An 18,499-nucleotide genomic window follows, 5' to 3' on the forward strand; every position below is an offset into this window, starting at 1 on the left:
AGAAAACACAGTATTCTAATACTGAATCCTCAAGTTGATAAAATTGAATCTTGTTCTTTCCTTTAAGTATTCCATTTTTGTCATATTTGTTTTTAATGTTAATTTTTCTTTAGTTTCTTGAAATAGATATAATTTACTTTTGCCATTGTGAACAGAGTCTCTTTATTCAATAAATTTTCATCTCAGCATTGCTGTTTTCACCAGCTCTGTGAAATCCATGTATTTATTTTGTTTGAACTATACTAGACATGTATTTATTAAGTGGTCAATTTGCAAATGATATTTAAATATAATTTTACATAATATATTTCTCCTCATTTTCCTGATTTTTAGAGTTCTGCTCTTTCCCCCTAGTATACTGCATTACTTATAACTTCTAAAAATGATGCCATAACACCACCGATGGTCTACATACTTGGCTTGTTGTTGATATTCATGGAATTGCTCAGTTTTGCCTTATTGTATATGTTGGTAAGTTATTTTAAAGTCAACATTCCATGCCCTGCTAACAGAAATATCCATTATTTCCTGACTTATTAATGCTTTTAAAGAATCAGAAATAATTCAAGAGTCTTCAAAGCACTCATTACTGGGACTATAACAGCAATGCTGAAAGGGCTTTATTCACATCAAAACATTTTCAAACCAACAACGGATTAATAGATTAAAATTTCTAACTGGTGTTCAGAGAGAGAGAGAGAGAGAGAGAAGGGTAACACAGTCCTGGGGAACCATCGCTCAGTAATGGTTCCCAAAAGAACACAGAGCAACAAGGCCATGGACACAGTTGAAGGCCAGCTGCATAGCTGGATGGGAGAGGGAACACCTCAACCCCAATACTGACACAGCTGAATGCAAAGCCCCTGGACATCTCAAAGAATTCCTGCTTCCTGCCCCCTGTCTCCTCACACTTTTTTTGCTTTATTTTGTTTTGTTTTTGCTAGAGATACCCATTTCCAAACACTGCATTAGCCAAATTCTACAAACCTTAGACCCCTGTCAATAATCTATAATGATCAGGAACAAAATGTTAAGTCACAGGAAGCATGTGCTAAGGTTTCATTTAATTCATCAGCAGTGGGTGAAAATTGTGGTACAAATGATTCCCAAGAGAGACACTTGGCCTGGCAGTTCAGACCTGAGGTCCCACACTGCAGGGCCTGGGTCTGAGCCCTTCCTCCAGCCCCTAACCACTTTTCTGTTGACAGACTCTGGGAGGCAGCAGATGATGGATGAAGTAGTTGAGTTACTGGCCCCTATATGGTAGATCTGGACTGGGTCCCTGACTCCTGACACAGGCCCCAAATAGGGGTTACGTGGGCATGTGTGCAGTGAGCCCTGGGATGGGAGCTCTTTGTGTCTAGTTTCTCTTTCAAATAATTTGTAAAAGTGTTGTACCCAATTGACATTAAACCAAATTTGTTTACCAAAAACATACCAAGCAAGGCATATAAAATACATGACAATATTGGGGAGAAAGATGGTTTAGATATTAACAGCATGCTGTTAAATACAACATACAGTAGAAATGATCAGTTTAAACACAGCGAACTGCTTCTCTAAATTCTCATAAAAGCAGATTACCTTCCAGCAAGGCGATTTAAAAAATACATTTTAAACTTTTAGACTAGTAAGATCCAGATACGTAAACCACAGAGGAATAGCCAATAGTCTATGGTTCACACTATACGTATATAACATGCCAAAGCACACATACACATGTGCACATCTACTTGTGTGCACACAGGCCTGCACCTGAGTACATATCGATACAAAACTACCTTTCCACTTTCCTGAACAGTACTTAGTCTCAACTTAGGCAAAGCAGCTCAACACTGAAAATACAAGTGAGAATAATATGACATAAATGTTTAGACAACAGTTTACTTATATAATATTTTATAATGGGTAGGGGATTCCACCAAGTAGTCCTCAATTTCTTATCATTGGAAGTATTATTGAAAAGTTAGGTTTCATCCTAGGTCTATACTGTCAGAACATATCCCTGGCCATGGGGCTTTTGTGTTTTTGTGTTTCTGTGGCTAATCATTGAACTCTTGCACTCAATTTTTTTTTTTTCTGCCTTAAGGGCTGATTCTGAGGCCAGAGTGCTGTTTAGGACATCTGCCATTCTATGCGTCTGCTGTGTATCTCACTTCCCATGTTGGATCATTCTCTCCCTTTTTGATTCTATCAGCTAGTATTTGCAGACACTAGTCTTGTTTTTTTTTTTTTTTTTATCTTTTATTAAATGAATATAAATTTCCAAAGTACGACTCATGGGTTACAATGGCTTTCCCCCCCAAACTGTCCCTCCCACCCACAACCCTCCCCCTTCCCACTCCCTCTCCCCTTCCATTCACATCAAGATTCATTTTCGATTATCTTAATATACAGAAGATCAGCTTAGTATACCTTAAGTAAGGATTTCAACAGTTTGTTCCCACACAGAAACATAAAGTGAAAAATAATAGATGATTTTTTTTTAAATGATGATGAAATCAGATCAGACCTATTGTCATGTTTAATTCCAGTGAGAGTCAAGTTGGGAATTGATAATTTCTTTTTTTTTTTTTTTTTTTTTTTTTTTTACAGAAGATCAGTTTAGTGTACATTAAGTAAAGATTTCAATCGTTTGCACCCCCATAGAAACACAAAGTGAAATATACTGTTTGAGTACTCGTTATAGCATTAAGCCTCAGTGTACAGCACATTAAGGACAGAGATCCTACATGAGGAGTAAGTGCACAGTGACTCCTGTTGTTGACTTTACAAATTGACACTCCTGTTTATGGCATCAGTAATCTCCCTATGCACCAGTCATGAGTTTCCAAGGCTATGGAAGCCCCTTGAGTTCTCCGACTCTTATCTTGTTTAGACAAGGTCATAGTCAAAGTGGAGGTTCTCTCCTCCCTTCAGAGAAAGGCACCTCCCTCTTTGAAGACCTGTTCTTTCCACTGGGATCTCACTCACAGAGATCTTTTTGCCAGAGTGTCTTGGCTTTCCATGCCTGAAATACTCTCATGGGCTTTTCAGCCAGATCCGAGTCTTGCACTCAATTTTAATCTTAAAACATCTTTTCTCAAGTTGCTGATGTTTCAAAAATATGTCTAGTTTTTCTGTGTTTGTAGCTGCTTTTCTTTCTGGATCACATTTAAATGTACAGGTTATTTGCAACCATGCATATTCATTTGTTGAGATAGTAACTTCATTTAGGGGCCATTGGCGGGACTTGGGCCATTTAGTACCTAGATAGCTTCGGTTCACGTTTTTATTTGTTTGAAAAGAGAATGCATGACACTGACCATATTGCAAGGAGGAACATGCCGAATGCTGGGTCCAGGATACTCATCTTTAGACACGTCTTTCAAATCACCTTCCGAATAAACTGCCTGCTACTGTCCAAAGGGACTAAGACGTGGACAGCACAGCCATGGTGCAACCTCAATTTCAGCCGCCTCAGGGCATCTGAAATGGTGCACTGCCTTCCTGTTCAGCCATGTAACAGGAAACACATTGACATCCACAAGGAACATTTACAAAATGAATAAAGAACATGTTTAAACCTGCCAGTACTTTTCACTGAGAACCTTTGCATCATTTTACTGATCCACAAGACCAACACTTAAGTCCTAAGACTGCTATCTCACTCATCATTTGTTCTGTTGGTTAGGCACCATTTTTTTTTTAGCAACATAACAAAATTTTTCATAATGAGACATTCTTAAATGCACAGTGTCTGTAGACTAGAGTCAACAATCTTTAAGATTTATTTGAAATGCAGGCTAACAGACACAGAGGTTGATCTTGCATCAGCTAGTTCATTCCCTAAAGGACTGCAATGGCTGGCTGGGGCTGGGACAGGTTGAGGTCGGAGCCTGGAACTCCATCTGGGTCTCCCCACAATTGTTGCAGGGGCCCAAGCACTTAGGTCATCCTCCATTGCTTTCCCAGGCCATGAGCAGGGAGCTGGATCTGAAATGGAGCAGCCAGGACCTGAACCAGAGCTCATACAGGGTATCAACATCATAGGCGGCAGCTTCACACGCCACACCACAATGCTGGCCCAGGCAGGAATACATTTTAATGCAAGATTAATTAGAAAAATCTGAGGTCTGATCATCTGTTTTCCGCAATTAAAATATCCTGGGCCACACTACCAAACCTTACGTACCAGGCTGGTGGTCTAGCACAGTGAGGTAAGCCACCAGCTATATTGCCTGCATCCTATGTGGGAGCACTCTGAGTCCCAAGTGCTCCACTTCACATCAAGCTTCCTGCTAAGTCAGCAGATTATGGCTGAAGTCCTCGGGCCCCTGCTGCCCAACTGGGAGACCTGGATGGACTTCCAGGCTCTTGGTTTTGTCTTGGCCCAATCCTAGCTGTTAGGGCCATTTGGGAAGTCAACCAGCTGGTAAGATAGACTGATCCTGATCTCTCTCTCATTTTCCCTCCCTTCCCTACCTTTCTCCCTCTGTCACTCTGCCTTCAAGTAAATATCCTTCTTAAAAAAGTGAAAACCATACCCAGAGTAAATCATATTGTGGATATAAAGAACACTCACTAAACAAATTTTCTTTAGGATACAGATAAAACATTAACTCTTTTTAAAGTCAGAAATATCTACCGCATCTTCGACCACAATTTTACAACATCTAAAGTACCTGGGGAAAACTGAAGAATTCAATCACAGAAATGCAGGCATTTAATGTCAGAGGCAGTCCATACATTGTAGAACCTACTATCCTACCTCGGGCTACTTCACTTTAAACTCATGAAATGGAGACATCCAATTAGTCCCTCACACTAGGGTACATGAGCGCTGATAGCCACATGCATCTAGCAGCTGCCATGGCTGCCAGGGAAGACACATGTCACTGCAGAGTGACAACACGGCACCAGCTCTGCATCCGAGTGGCTTCGACAGTGATGACTGGCTTCTACTCCAGTCACACCTCGACAGGTGGCTGTTTCGACACAAGCACGATCTATAATTCAAAATACACACATTTGTATCTCTTTATAAACCATCTAATAGTGTGTTATTTTGCAGGCATTTTCCAACAAGGACTGACATGATTGATAAAGAGACCACAAGCATCTCTAATATGAAAATCTCAAGTGACCTAAATTCCTAAACACAGATTTTATTCATTGGAGAAGAGACAGAAGATACAATGGCTGCAGCCCATTGCAATGAGTGGAACTTAGCCAGGCTGACACTCTAAGTCTGCAGCTCAACCCATCTCTACCACGTGGATATCAAGAACACAGTTACTTAAGCCACATCAGTGTCTCCTCAGGTTTGTAGTACCAGGAACTGGTACTGTACAGGAACTGGGTACTGAACCAAAGTACTCGGATACAGAACGCAGGCATCTTTTGTCCTGGATGGAGGCTTGTCCCAAAGACTTTTGAATGCCAAAACAGCATTCAAAAGATGTTAGATTTTATATTTTTAGATTAGAGACACTCAACAGGCAAAGTTTACATACTTATAGCAAACTTTTGAAATAATTCTGGCCCTAAGCATTTCAGAGAAGAGATACTGAGCCTCTGTTGACGTCCACTAATGATTGACTTCTCATCAGTTTCTTCCACCTTTGAAGTTGTTGTGGGCCTTCTGCTGGAATACCCACAATGTTCCTAAGCTGAAGCCTTCATTTCCAAGGAGGCAGTACTGCGATGTGGGGCCGTCAGGATGTGGTTAGTATCACTCTAAGACGCAACATCAGGGATTCTGCTCACTCTTGTTCTCTGTGTCTGACATTTCTGCAATAGCCCCAGACTGTTCTGAACCTAGAACACAAGCCAAGCTTCCCAGGCTGGAGGCAGGACACCAGTGAGGAGTCATCTGCACCACCTCCTAGAACTGCATTCGCAAGAGTCAGGAGGCAGAGCTGCTGAACTCAGCTCAGCTCAGGACACAGGGGTCTTAGCCACGAGAACTCGTGTCCAGAGTGTGTTCTGCAACCAAAATGCACCCCAGCAGAAGAACATGCAGAGAATACTAAGAAGAACTTAACAGTACTCAGCCCCTTTCATTTGTTGTTTTGTTTTGTTTTTATTGCAGGTTTATTTCTTCAAGTAAGTAAAGCAGACACAGTTGAACTCCTCTTGGGAACCCTTCCCGATCTCCTTTCCTTCCTTCCTTCCCCTCCGGAAGCTACCGCCCTGCAGCGGGCGACTCCTTAGTCATTGTTTTCATCTCAGCTAACAGCAAATTTTTAAGGTGAATATTTGTATATATGTAGTAGTTTTGTACCCAAAATTCTATTTTAGAGGTGGGTTATGAATATGTACACATAATCATTCATAGTAGTACTTAAGATTTCAGTGCTAAACAAACATGTTCACTTACTGTTTAAAAAAATTTTGGTGCTTCAGGGTTCTAAATAATTAGGTAATTATTTTTGCTATTTTTATTCAATTCTCTTTAAAGAAGAAAACTGCATTCTTTTGTGAGGAATTTTTTTTTTTTCAAATCTTGTTCAATGACTTCACAGATAAATAAATTCTGGCTGTCAATTTCACTTTCAGGATAATTGATCCAAATTATCTAGGCCAGATTGGCTCTTTGAAAAGTACACACAGCAGTCACTCCTTAAAAATTGAACTGATTAAAGGCCTACAAGGGCCAATGCTAATGCAAAAGCCATATATTTAAACCAGACCTGCACTGTGCCCTTTTGAAAATGCAGAGAATATTACTGTAGAAACCTCAGGACACAATCCATGCAGGCGGGCCTCTTAGTGGCAGTTAGAAGGGACTGTAACAGGGATGGTGATGCAATAAGACAACTGGAACACAGTGAACACTCCTGGTCTCGTGAAATTAAATCCAGAGGACTTCGTCCAGCTGTAAATCCTATGAGGCGTGTGAATAAAGCGACATCAGTGAACGCAGAAATGGCCAAAGAATAAGTACGGAGAGACAGTGGTCTGAAGAATAGGATTTGTTCAAGTTATAGCAGGAAGAGGATTTCCAGCCACCAGCTGCCCAGTAGAGGGTTTGGCTTGCACTGGAGAAGAGCAGAAATCAATCTGGGTTAAAACCAAAAGGAAGATACTGGAAGCCACTATTTGGTTTCTTGGAAACCTGTGATGTTTTTATTCCTCTCTATTGGGGTAGATATTACCAGTAAGTAATATGCCCAGCTGTTGATACGTTGCCGTCTTCCTGTTTCACTTTCAAGAAGCAGGTTTGTAAAAATAAGTATGTCTTTCTGCCAAGTGATATCAGTTTCTTGGATCAAAACTGTAGGCTGAAGTAATCTTCAGGGGTGGGTTTCCTTAACAACCACTCTGGCAGATGTGTTAGGAGAACATTCACAGATTTATCAGGAAGAGAAATGAGGCGTAGAGAAATAAAGTGGTTCAGCCATCAGCAAACAGCGCTTCTGGGACAGAGCTGAAGAGAATCCTGAGGCTGGAGGAAACCTCGGAGCTCATCAAAGCCTGGCTCTCGGTTGCCTGCCTACTCTGAGGCATTCAGTGCCCTCCAGAGGGAAACTTTGTGTCCTTTCTCACAAACTCCTCACAAGTTGGTAACTCTACCTTAATTGTCTCTACCTAAAAGTGCTCCTTGCTGATGTCAGCCTGTTAGAAGGGACAATGTTGCAGTAAAGTAGCCCCCAGTATTTTTAATCACCTGCCAACAAAAGGCAGCTGTTGACTGGTTTACTTATTTCCCAAGTAAATGTTAAAACCAGGTCCACCACAGGCCAGAAGGTTCTAACAACAATTTTTCTTTTTAGACTTGAAACAAAATGAGGTATAGCAAGATTGTGGCAAATAGGATTTGAATTTAGGTAGCTTTTATAACCTACTTTGTTCCTGTGTGATTCGGTCTTCACCTGTTTAGCATAGTGCTATAGGCTGGGAAGGCTGAACAGACAATGAAAACATGGCATGCAAGTCAGAATCATCAAGCCTCCTCTAGTACTCTACTCTCTATCACACCTCCAATCCCCAAGGCTGCATTTCAGACCCTACAGTGAAGCAACAGCATGGCGCTACTACCAGAGTTCAAGAGAGGCTCAACTTCACACATAACAGCAGCATTTTTCAGTGCCATCTACAATTGTTCAAGGAAGCTTTAAGTATAAAGGAAGCATGGCTTTCTTATATATTGTTGAAATCAGTAATCCAGTGAAAGAAATGTCAAAGAAACTATTCTAAATTCTCCCACTAAGGGAGGTCTTGAAAAAAAACGTGTAGTGTTTCCACTCATGAGTTTCCGCTGAATAGCATCAACTTAGCTTCTCTGAAGACAATTAGTTGAGAAAAGAAAGCTGCTGACTTGCCATTATGTGCATTCACGTTGATAACCTCTGGTTAACACCACTTTGCAGAAAGATGGAGTACATTCCACCCTTTCTCGGCTTCATTGGGGCCTTAGCCCAGCCACATTTTCCCGTTCGTCCTTGCTGTTGGCCACTGCAAACGTGGACGGCAGCACAGATCCTCCCATGCCCGCAGGTGCAGAGCTCCCTTAACTTGAGCACACGCCTCTCCCGGCAGCAACACAGCTGATGACCCATTGTGCTCTCCTCCACTGATGCGCAATGCGGGCTCTCTTAAACATCACTTGTATTCAGGGACTTCTTTGGGTCAAGAATGGCCAAACCATTCTTGAACCTGTTACACCATTCACATTCTTCCTCCACCCTACCTTGCTTTCGCCTTCTTCCTCCTACACGTGTTAATCTCTCATGCTTATTGAGCATTCTAACAACCAAATCATTACTGTCAAGAACTCCATAGTTGTCTCTACACCGTTAAATCCCACTGCCAGGTTTTCGTTCCCATCCTATCTGGACACTGACTGGACTTGTTCACTCTGCATTTCAGATTTTCTTCCACCTGTTCTCAGTGAATAGCAACCAGCACATCCTCTTAAATCTTTAGTCAGGGCATCTCTCCTCTACTCAAAAATTCTCCAGTGCTTGCCAGTTTGATCTCAGTGGTAGTCAGCATTCCTACAATTTCCTCCTGAGGTCAGCATGCTCACTCCTTCAACTACCATTTGACTTTCTTCCCTGGTACTTTCCCTTTACACTGTTGCTTGAATATACCAGTCATTCTCCTATCTGTCAGCATACCCTAAATACAGCTACCCCTCATTTCTTTCCGTCTACCAACACTGCCTCTGCAGAGAAGCCGCACCTAATTATCATGACACCATGCCCACCCTTCACGCATCCCTGTGTCTTGCACCTTTGGCTTGTTTTTTTCCATAGCTTTTTTCACCATCAGCTTGCCTCTCACCTCTGCAGACTAAGCTCTATGAGGAATGTGACCTTGTGTGTTCTCTGCTGTAATTACAAAATTCAAAAATACTGCTTCAGGCAATAAATAATCCTTGAAGGAGTGTTTTAATAAACCAACTTCCAAGACTGCAAAATATCTTCTTGGGAATAATCATAGCAGACCTAATATGCTAGGAACCCACACCAATGCCATCTAACACTTAAGTGAATTTACACAAAACACTCACCTATTGTTTATTTAATATCCCTTGAATATCAATGTCTTTCCAAAGTCGTGGTGCCTGGTAGAAATATCAGGCATCCTTTTGCTTCAGAATTGGGCTAAATTCCAGGACTGCTCTAAATGCTGGCATTACAGTTGGAAACCAAAGTGAAGTTTCAAATAAGAAATTCCTTGTCAAGGAAAGGTTAAGAGGTTCAGCCCTTATGAAAATGATTCTAACACCTATCAGCATGCAAGGAAGACAGACTGTGAATGAGATGTTCAACAGAGTTTTAAAGAAGTTCTTGGGGGCCAGAGCCATGGCATAGTGGGTAAAGCCACTGCCTGCAGTGCTGGCATCCCATATGGGCACTGGTATGAGTCCTGGATGCTCCACTTCTGATCCAGCTCTCTGCTGTGGCCTGGGAAAGCAGTGGAAGATGGCCCATGTCCTGGGCCCCTGCACCCACGTGGGAGACCCAGAAGAAGCTCCTGGCTCCCAGCTTCAGATTGGCATAGCTCTGGCCATTGTGGCTATCTGGGGAGTGAACCAGTGTCTCTGCCTCTGACTCTGCCTTTCAAATAAATAAACCTAAAAAAAAAAAAAAAAAAAAAGTTCTCCTAACTCAATCAACAGAGACCTCAGGTTAACACTAAGGTCATTACTACTCGGTCAACAGTCTAGATGGTAACTAACCAACCAGACTGTGACCTGCCTACCAACCAGCAACTTTAGGTTAAATTGTGCCCAAGTGCATTCTAACAGCAAAAGGAACTCGCCAGGAGCCCAGGGGACTACACTGGCCCCTGTAATTAAGGTGTCTCTTGGGAGTAAAAGTAGAGAGACAGGAAGACACACAGCAGACAGCTCCCAGTTGGATGCTGACCACGACAGCACTGAGACTCTGTTTTTACCTTCATCAGAAAAGGATCTGAGCTGGGTTTGTAGTCCTGCATTGCGGACACACAGTTCTTTATCGGTGCCGACACACAGGGGATGAATATGGCTTTTTCAGTAGTGATGAATAAAGCCCTAAAAAGAGCTGATTTGAAGAATAATCCCCTAAAGAATATGACAGCTGAGACAATCTCTTTCCAGTCCTAACAGGGAATGCAGTTCTGTTGACTTTTCAGTAAGCACAGATGACTGACTACTAAGAAATGCAAAGTTATTTTCTTTTAAATTAAAAATCAGAGCCATGTAACCTTTAACCTCTAGAAGTGATAGAGTTAAGGATATTTGCAAATTTCTAATTGTGCTCTTAACTTCGAAAACATTTAATTTTTTTAATCTAAAGCCTTCAACTTTGATCAGAGCTTTTAAAGATTTGTTCATTTGAAAGGCAGAGTTATGGAGAAGCAGAGGCAGAGAGACAGAAAGAGAGGTCTTCGATCCTCTGGTTCACTCCCAAATAGCTGCAGTGGCCAGAGCTGTGCCTATCCAAAGCCAGGAGCTTCTTTGCAGTCTCCCATGAGGGTGCAGGGGCCCAAGGATTTGGCCATCTTCTACTGCTCTCCAGGCCATAGCAGAGAGCTGGATTGGAAATGGAGCACCCAGGACTTGAACCGGCACCCATGTGGATATCGGCACAGCAGGCAGTGGCTTTACCCACTACGCCACAGCGCTGGCTCCAGAGCTCGAGTCTTGTATCAGAGGTTCAATATTCCAACTCAAATAAAAATAAGTGGAATTAAAACATAAAGACTTTTCACTGAAGCCTACAGTAATTCAATAAAATTAAGAGCCATCAATCATACTAATAGCAAAAAATATTAATATCTGACATTTGTTAGGTACATATTCCAAGGGTTTTCCTTCTACTGTCTTCCTTTATCCTCACAAGGCTCTTCCCCTTAGGGGTTCAGGACTGTTGTGATACCAATTTACAAATGAGGGAGCAGAGACCCAGAGAATCCAAGCACTCTGGACCAGGACACGGACGGATCAGGTGACGGGGCTAGAATCTTGAGCCACACACTTGAACCTCCAATCTCATTTTTTAATCTCTATGCTGCTGCCACTAACAATTAGTTTAGGCAATGAAGGGCTGAAAGGGAGAAGCCTGGCAGTAAGTCTGCATCCACGGTGCCTGCAGACGCTTGCAAACTAAAGCCAAGACAACCTGAGGTCATTTCTCTCCCCAGTGTCAGATAAACAGCCGGACCAGCAGTTTTGACTCAATGAAAGGTAGCCCGGCTTCTGCAGGCAAAGCTCTCGTCTAGCAACCACATGCTATAGGCAGGTGCGTGGCCAGAATCCTCCTCGGCATCATTTTATGATCCTGTTCATCACGTCCTCCCAGCAGAGGTTCAAACCACAGTGAAGCACACCTGACCCGGTCCTCACAGCTCAGCAGTTCCATGGAAAATTTAGAGGCTAGCAGCAGGATCTCTCCATCACCTCACAGCCATGCCAGCAGGTTTGCTCTTAAGCTATTATTTTAAGTGTAAAGTATATATATAATGTGTACACCACACCATCTTCCTCCATTCATTCATCAAGAGACACGCCGATTGTTTCCACGTCTTGGCCACAGTGAATATTATCGCAGTGCACACTGGGGTGCAGATCCCTCTTCCTGACACTGATTTTATCAGATGCATATTGGGAAACGGCACCGGTGAGCACATGGTAGTTCTAATTTTTTGAAGCATCTCTCTACTGTTTTCCCTGACAACTGACTCACTTTCCATGCTCAGCAACAGTGGACAAGGATCCCCTTCGCTCCATATTCTCATCAACATTTGGTAACTCCTAGGCAGAGTTTCTTTTGGGGTAGTTCTAATGATTTCTAACAATATTTTGTGACGTCTGTTCTTAAAGATATTGCAAGAATCAGAGGAAATTTTGGTTGTGAAATATAAGAAGACAATCTCATCATTGCTACATGGATGTAATAATCCTTTTATTCCTAAACAACATTACACAATGTCCACGTTACTTTTATTTTATGTTGAGCTACTTGATCATTTATTACCCTACAGATTTTATCATTCATCTTCACTACTCAGATACCACCATTGTTAAAAGAATAACAAAAAAATGACAGAATAGCCCAAAAGGATGATAGAAACGTTCTTCGTTTTCTAAATGCATTATTTGGAATTTGAGCATATTGCAGGAAGGTATAAAAGTAGACACCTTTCTTGTATTTTTTCTTCCACTTAACATAACTAAGAATTTAGAATTTTTCAATTCACACCCAAAATATCCAGAGAAGAAAACTGACAGGAGCACATTTGACAAGTCGGAGTGCAGAACCTTAGAAATAATGAGGGTGAAATTATTCATCTAAGTGAAATTCTTTATGAATTTTTTTCATGTAGGAACAGCTGAGTGAGCAATGCATTTATGAGCAAGTAAGGAGAAAGAAGCTACATTCCAAACTGCTTAGGCATATGCCATGGAGAACCTAACAGTGCCATCCTTAACAACGCAAGACGGACCATTCCATTTTGCTCCAAGTCTCTGACAGTTTACTTTCACTTCATCACATTTACACACCAAGATTTTCCTTGATATGGAAAGTATTACTGTATTTAGATTCTTAGCATCTCCAGCTATTTTTACATACTCTCTTTACTCTGTTAATTTTTTAAAAGATAAAACCTAATAAAGTTTTATTGGACCCGGATGGTAAACACAAGGACCACATTCCTGGTTACTACCTGGGGGTTCAGTAAACACTGCCCATTACTGCTAGCACTGAATTAGGGCTACCAAGCATCCCATCATTGTCAAGAGCTCATGTTTGAGCCAGGAATGCGTGGCTGACAGTTTTTCTCCTTTAGCCGATTTCCCTTTGCTCTTCCTGCAACAGTAATGTGTCCTTTCTTTTATGGTAGTGCCGTACACTCCCTCCCCACTTCCAAGCACACACTATGAGTAAGTGGGGATGGGGAAGTCTACGTCATAGACAGCTGATGGAAGTCTGCATATTTTTATTTAAATCAAAGGAAATCAGAGAAAAGAAATTTTTACATCTAAGGGAAAAAACGAAAAGAAAATTAGGTTTAAGTAACTAAGTGAGTCAAGAGAAAAAGGTAAAGGAATCAGAGAAAAGAAATAAAACTAAAGAATAGCAGAGGGATGGTGGAGGAAGAGAAGAAGAAGAAGAAGAAGAAGAAGAAGAAGAAGAAGAGAGAGAGAGAGAGAGAGAGAGAGAGAGAGAGAGAGAATTAGGTCAAACGTTTTGTCATTCCAACATTTATCAGTCTCACATGTACTCAGAATCTCAACCTGCCAACAACTGGACCAGGAATACAAAAGCAGAATCTGCTCCTGCAAGGGTTCATCCTGAAGTGCATAGCAGTGACAAATAAGCAATGCTTTTTTCCTCCTACACAACCACATCTCACCTGAGAACCAGAAGTCCTGCTGCCAATAAGAACAGAGAAAGCACTTGGGAGGAGAGCAGAATAGATGGAGAAGTGGAACTCTACAGGCGCTAAGGAAAATAGCATCTACCTTATTTTTGTTTCTGTCAGAACAATAACAAATAAAGCTTATCCTAGTACCTAATTTTGAGTATCATTTTAAAAATGAGTAAAAATATTTTAGGGGGCAGAGAAGGAACTGACTATGCTTTATTGGGGTCTTAAAGTACTCATGGTAAACCTCAGATGAGAAATGACTTATGAATCATCTTTTGTTTACTATAGGATTCTCAGTTTGCCAGAAGAGGAAGAACATTCCAGACAGAAAATAAATCTATAGAATGTGGGAGGAAACAAAGTTGCTATGTTCAGGAGGCAGATCACCAGCTGATTCCAGGAGAAGCTACAAGGCACAGGGTGCACGATTTTGTTTGCAGATAACCCCGCCAAGAACCTGGTTGCACCAGCAGACATCTGTGCAAGGGTTTGCCTATGGCTCAGAGGCAATGGAAGTGATTTAAGCAGGAAGCGATGGTGACACTCTAAACCTCGCAGTTCTGTTTTGCAAAATGGAGGTCAAGTGCATTTTCTCTTAAGACTGATCTTACCATGTTCTAGATTCTCTGTTAGTTGCGTGATAAGGTGATAAGGCAAGGCAGGTAGCTTCCAGCTGGATAATTAAGCAAGTGTGGTCTCTATCAGCTTGACAGACTTTTTCACGTTGACTTCTCCAACCAGATTATATCTCGTCTTGGGAACTGAGACTGGTTCTGTCCTCTGTAAGTGTCTTGCCTCCCTCTGTTCTCTTCCAAAGTTCTGGGCACAGACTGAAGTTTCCTACAGAACGAAGCAGTGAGCTCTGTCTCCATAGTCTCTGTTCCTGGGGATGAGTCAGTTATCTGATCGTTTCCTAACTCCAACTCCAGTTTTAATCCCAAGAACACCTATACATTTACATCTACTGAGAAATCCAAAAAGCTTTATTTCCTATGGATTATAGCATTTATAATTACATAGATTATCTTTTGAGATGTACGATATTACAAATTGAAATAAAAATTTGAAATACACATTTAAAAAGAGCAAAGCTTCATTATGTATTAACTTTTTTAATGAAAGCTAACTTTGCCCTAAATTAGTAAGTATTATCAGTGGCATTATTTTATATTTTTCAAATCTGTTCAATGTCTAGATGTCTTATTAAAAGGTAGTTGGGGTCCCATAAATGCTTCTGTGTTTAATCTGTTAACACATGCTATTTAGTTCAAGTATTTAGTTAGAGAAAAGAGTGCTCCTGCTGTCTTTAGATGCAGTTGTGGCTATTCTTGGATATTTTAACAAAACATAACATGTGAGAGTTTCTTCAAGTAAGTAGTCCTAAAAAACCTGATATCATATCAATCAAATTTTGTGTTCTTTTTGTACTCAAGCTTACATTGTAATTTGAGTAAATCTTCCTTTCATGCATGACTTTGAAACATCTTTTTGAAAATATTGGTTGAATGAGTTATGCAGATCTTCCATATGCTGGCACTTTTCATTGAACAATGTCCAAAAAACCTATTCTTATCACCACTGATCTCATGAGAAATATCTGCCAAATCTGAGGTTACCAATGCAAGTTGTTAAAATGTGTTAGTTTTCTATTACTACTGTAACAAATCACTGAAATTTAGCTTCATTTTTTACTGACACACACAATTGTAGATAATTATGGGGCACATTGTGACACCTCAGTACATGCAGATGTTATGCAATGATCAAATCAAGGTAATTAGCCTATCCATCACCTCAAACAGTCATCATTTACTTGTGCAGAGACAATTCAAAATCCTCTTTTAGCTATTTTGAAATATACATTACATTATTATTAACTATCATCACCCTATCATGTAACAGAACAACAGTACCTTTTTCCATTTAATTCTAACCCCTAAGACTAATCTCTCCCCATTCTCTTCCGCCCCCTATTCCTCTCAGTTTCTGGTAATCACTGTTCTATTCTCTACTCCTAACACAACAGCTTTTTGAGATTCTACATACAAATGAGACTATACGGTATCTGTCTGTCTGTGTCTGGCTTCCTTCCCTTAGTAAAACGCTCTCCAGTTCCAACCATTTTGTCATAAATGCTAAGATTTCATCCTTTTCTGTGGATGAAGAATAATTCATTGTGTGCACCTGCCAGAATTATTGGACCCACTTATCCACTGATGGACAGTTACCTTACGTTGGCTCCCTGTCTTGGCTATGGTGAATAGAACAGTGCTGCCATGAACAGGAAAGGACATTTTTAATTTTTATATATTTTGATTTTATTTGAAAGGCAGAGAAATACAGATGTTTCCATCAACAGGTTCACTACCCCAGTGCCACAGCTGGGAGTACAGAATTCTTCCTATTTCTCCCATGGGTGGCAGGGACCTAGGTACTCCAGGCATCATCCGCTGCCTCCCAGGATGTGCAACTGAAGGCTAAAAGGCAGATCTGAATCCAGGCACTTAACTGCTTCAAAGGCCCAATCCTATTTTTCATTTTTAATTTTGTTCTCCGTAATAGCTCTATTAACTTACGTTCTCACTAATGGTGTCAGAGTTCCCTGTTCCCTCCATCTTACCAATACTTGCTATGTTTTCTTTTTTTAGTAATAACCTTCCTAGAGGGATTAAGGTTTTATTTCATTGTGGGTTTGATTTGCATTCCCTAGCCATTAGGGATACTGAACACATTTTCATAAAGCTTTGGGCATTTGCTGTATTCTTTTGGGAAATGTGTATTAGGTTCTCTTGACCACTTTCTAATTTCCTTTTGTTTTGTTACTGTTCGATGTCCTTATATATTTGGGATACTCATCTTATTCTAAAGTTTGAAATATTTCCTCCCATTCAGAAGGCCATGTGTTCATTCTGTTGATTGTTTTGTCAATATACAGCAAAAGAAACAAACTGAAGAGGGCACAAATAAAAGGAATGATATTCCATGTTCGTGGATTGAAAGAACTAATATTGTTAACAAGCTCAGACCTTCCAAGGGCATCTATGGAATCAATGTAACCCTTACCAAGACACCAATGACATTCTTTTCAGAAATAATAAAACCCTAAAATTTGTATCAGACCACAAAGGACCTGACATAGACCAAGCAACCTTCAGTGAAGCATGCAAAGCAGGCTTCAAACTATACCACAAGTGGTGGTGACCCAAAGAGTGTGGTAATGGCCTTGATACAGACTCATCAACCAATAAAACAGAATACAGAGTTGGGAAGCAAATCGACATGTCTATAGCCAACTGATATCAAAATTGTCAAGAACACACACTGGGCAAAGGACAGTTTCAATCTTGATGTTGGGAAAATGGAATATGTACATGTACAACATGTAAGTGGATCCCAATTTATCACTGCATACAAACTCAACTCAGAAAGGATTGAAGACCTGCATAGCATACTGGAAACTAGATAAGTAACACTGGACAAAAACATAGGGGAAAATGCCAGATGATACTGAACGGGGCATGAGCTTTTCACAGAGCACCTGAAAAGCACAGACAAAAAAAATCAAACAATGGACAAATAGAATGATGAAAACTACACATCTAGCCTCTTGACTCACAGTCATAACCTCATGGATGTGTGGTTCCCAAGTTCATCTGGACTTACTGGTTCTGCGGCTTTAGGTCTCACAGAGTTGAAGGCAAGGCACTGGCCAGGCTGTTGTCTGCAGACTGTGGGAGAGCATCTGCTCCCAGGCTCAGTGAGGTTGAGAAGGTTCGTGTGACTGAAGGTCTGAGGTCCCTTGCTCTGTGCAGCTGTCAGACAGGAAGCTCACACACATCTGTGTTGGCCATCACGGTGCTCTATCTTCCAGCCTGCAATGGTATATTGAATCCTTATCCTTTGAATCTCTCTGAGCTCCTCTCTGATGTCATCTCTTTTACTTCCAGATAAAGCTCCATGTTTCCATGGACTAATGTGATCAGAGTGATCCCCCTGGGAAAATCCAGGGTCATTTCCCCATGTGAGCTAATGTTTGTAACTTCAGATCTGCAACATTCCTCTTATCCTGTAACAATGCATGCATGGGGATCTGACCATGGGCCAGGTAGGAAAAGGGAGTATTCTGCCTACCATGCCAATCATCTAAACTGTCCTTGAACAATCTTATGCTGTTTCTGAAAATATCCATTTGATTTATTTTTCCTTGAAATGACAGGCTCACTTCATGCATTCTCGAGAAAGTCTCTACCCAACAGCTGTAACTGAACAACTATGGTTTGTCAGTTGTTCTCTTAAGTAAAAATAAGGAGGTATAAAAAACAGCTAGTTTAGCTCACAACTGAAAAATCACATTTGCTTTTCCTTGAGATAAACATCATCCTTTCTCAAATTTTATACCCATTTATTTTGTCACACGAAATGTTCCAAAGATACACGTTAGAGTGAAGATCTGTGCAGTCACCCACCTTTGCTCCTGCATCAAGAACACTCTTCAGTGAAATGCTGTTTTCTCATACAAGTTTGGTGCCTCTGTCTTCATCTGTGCTAGGCTATTCAGAGTTGTGACCATTACTGCTTGTGCACATCAATACAAGCATCTCATAACATCTTAGAAACACAGAAATACTTTTCCTCTGGCAGATCACCTACA

The 18,499-nt window shown here is 40.9% G+C and overlaps 1 long non-coding RNA gene across 7 annotated transcripts in view; it reads right to left on the reverse strand.

The window, feature by feature from the left end:
* LOC149126005 (uncharacterized) overlaps nucleotides 1-18,499 on the reverse strand; it is a 170,714-nt gene that overhangs the window by 123,322 nt on the left and 28,893 nt on the right. For 6 of the 7 annotated variants that reach the window (XR_016235140.1, XR_016235141.1, XR_016235139.1 and 3 more), the window contains exon 2: nucleotides 17,512-17,720. This is a non-coding gene — a long non-coding RNA (uncharacterized LOC149126005). Of the gene's footprint in view, nucleotides 1-16,709; nucleotides 17,387-17,511; nucleotides 17,721-18,499 lie in introns of those variants that run through there. The other variant, XR_016235135.1, reaches the window with a different exon arrangement.

This window comes from Oryctolagus cuniculus, chromosome 6, assembly GCF_051225735.1.
Source record: "Oryctolagus cuniculus isolate XC-2025 breed Fujian yellow rabbit chromosome 6, ASM5122573v1, whole genome shotgun sequence".
Lineage (NCBI taxonomy): Eukaryota > Metazoa > Chordata > Mammalia > Lagomorpha > Leporidae > Oryctolagus > Oryctolagus cuniculus.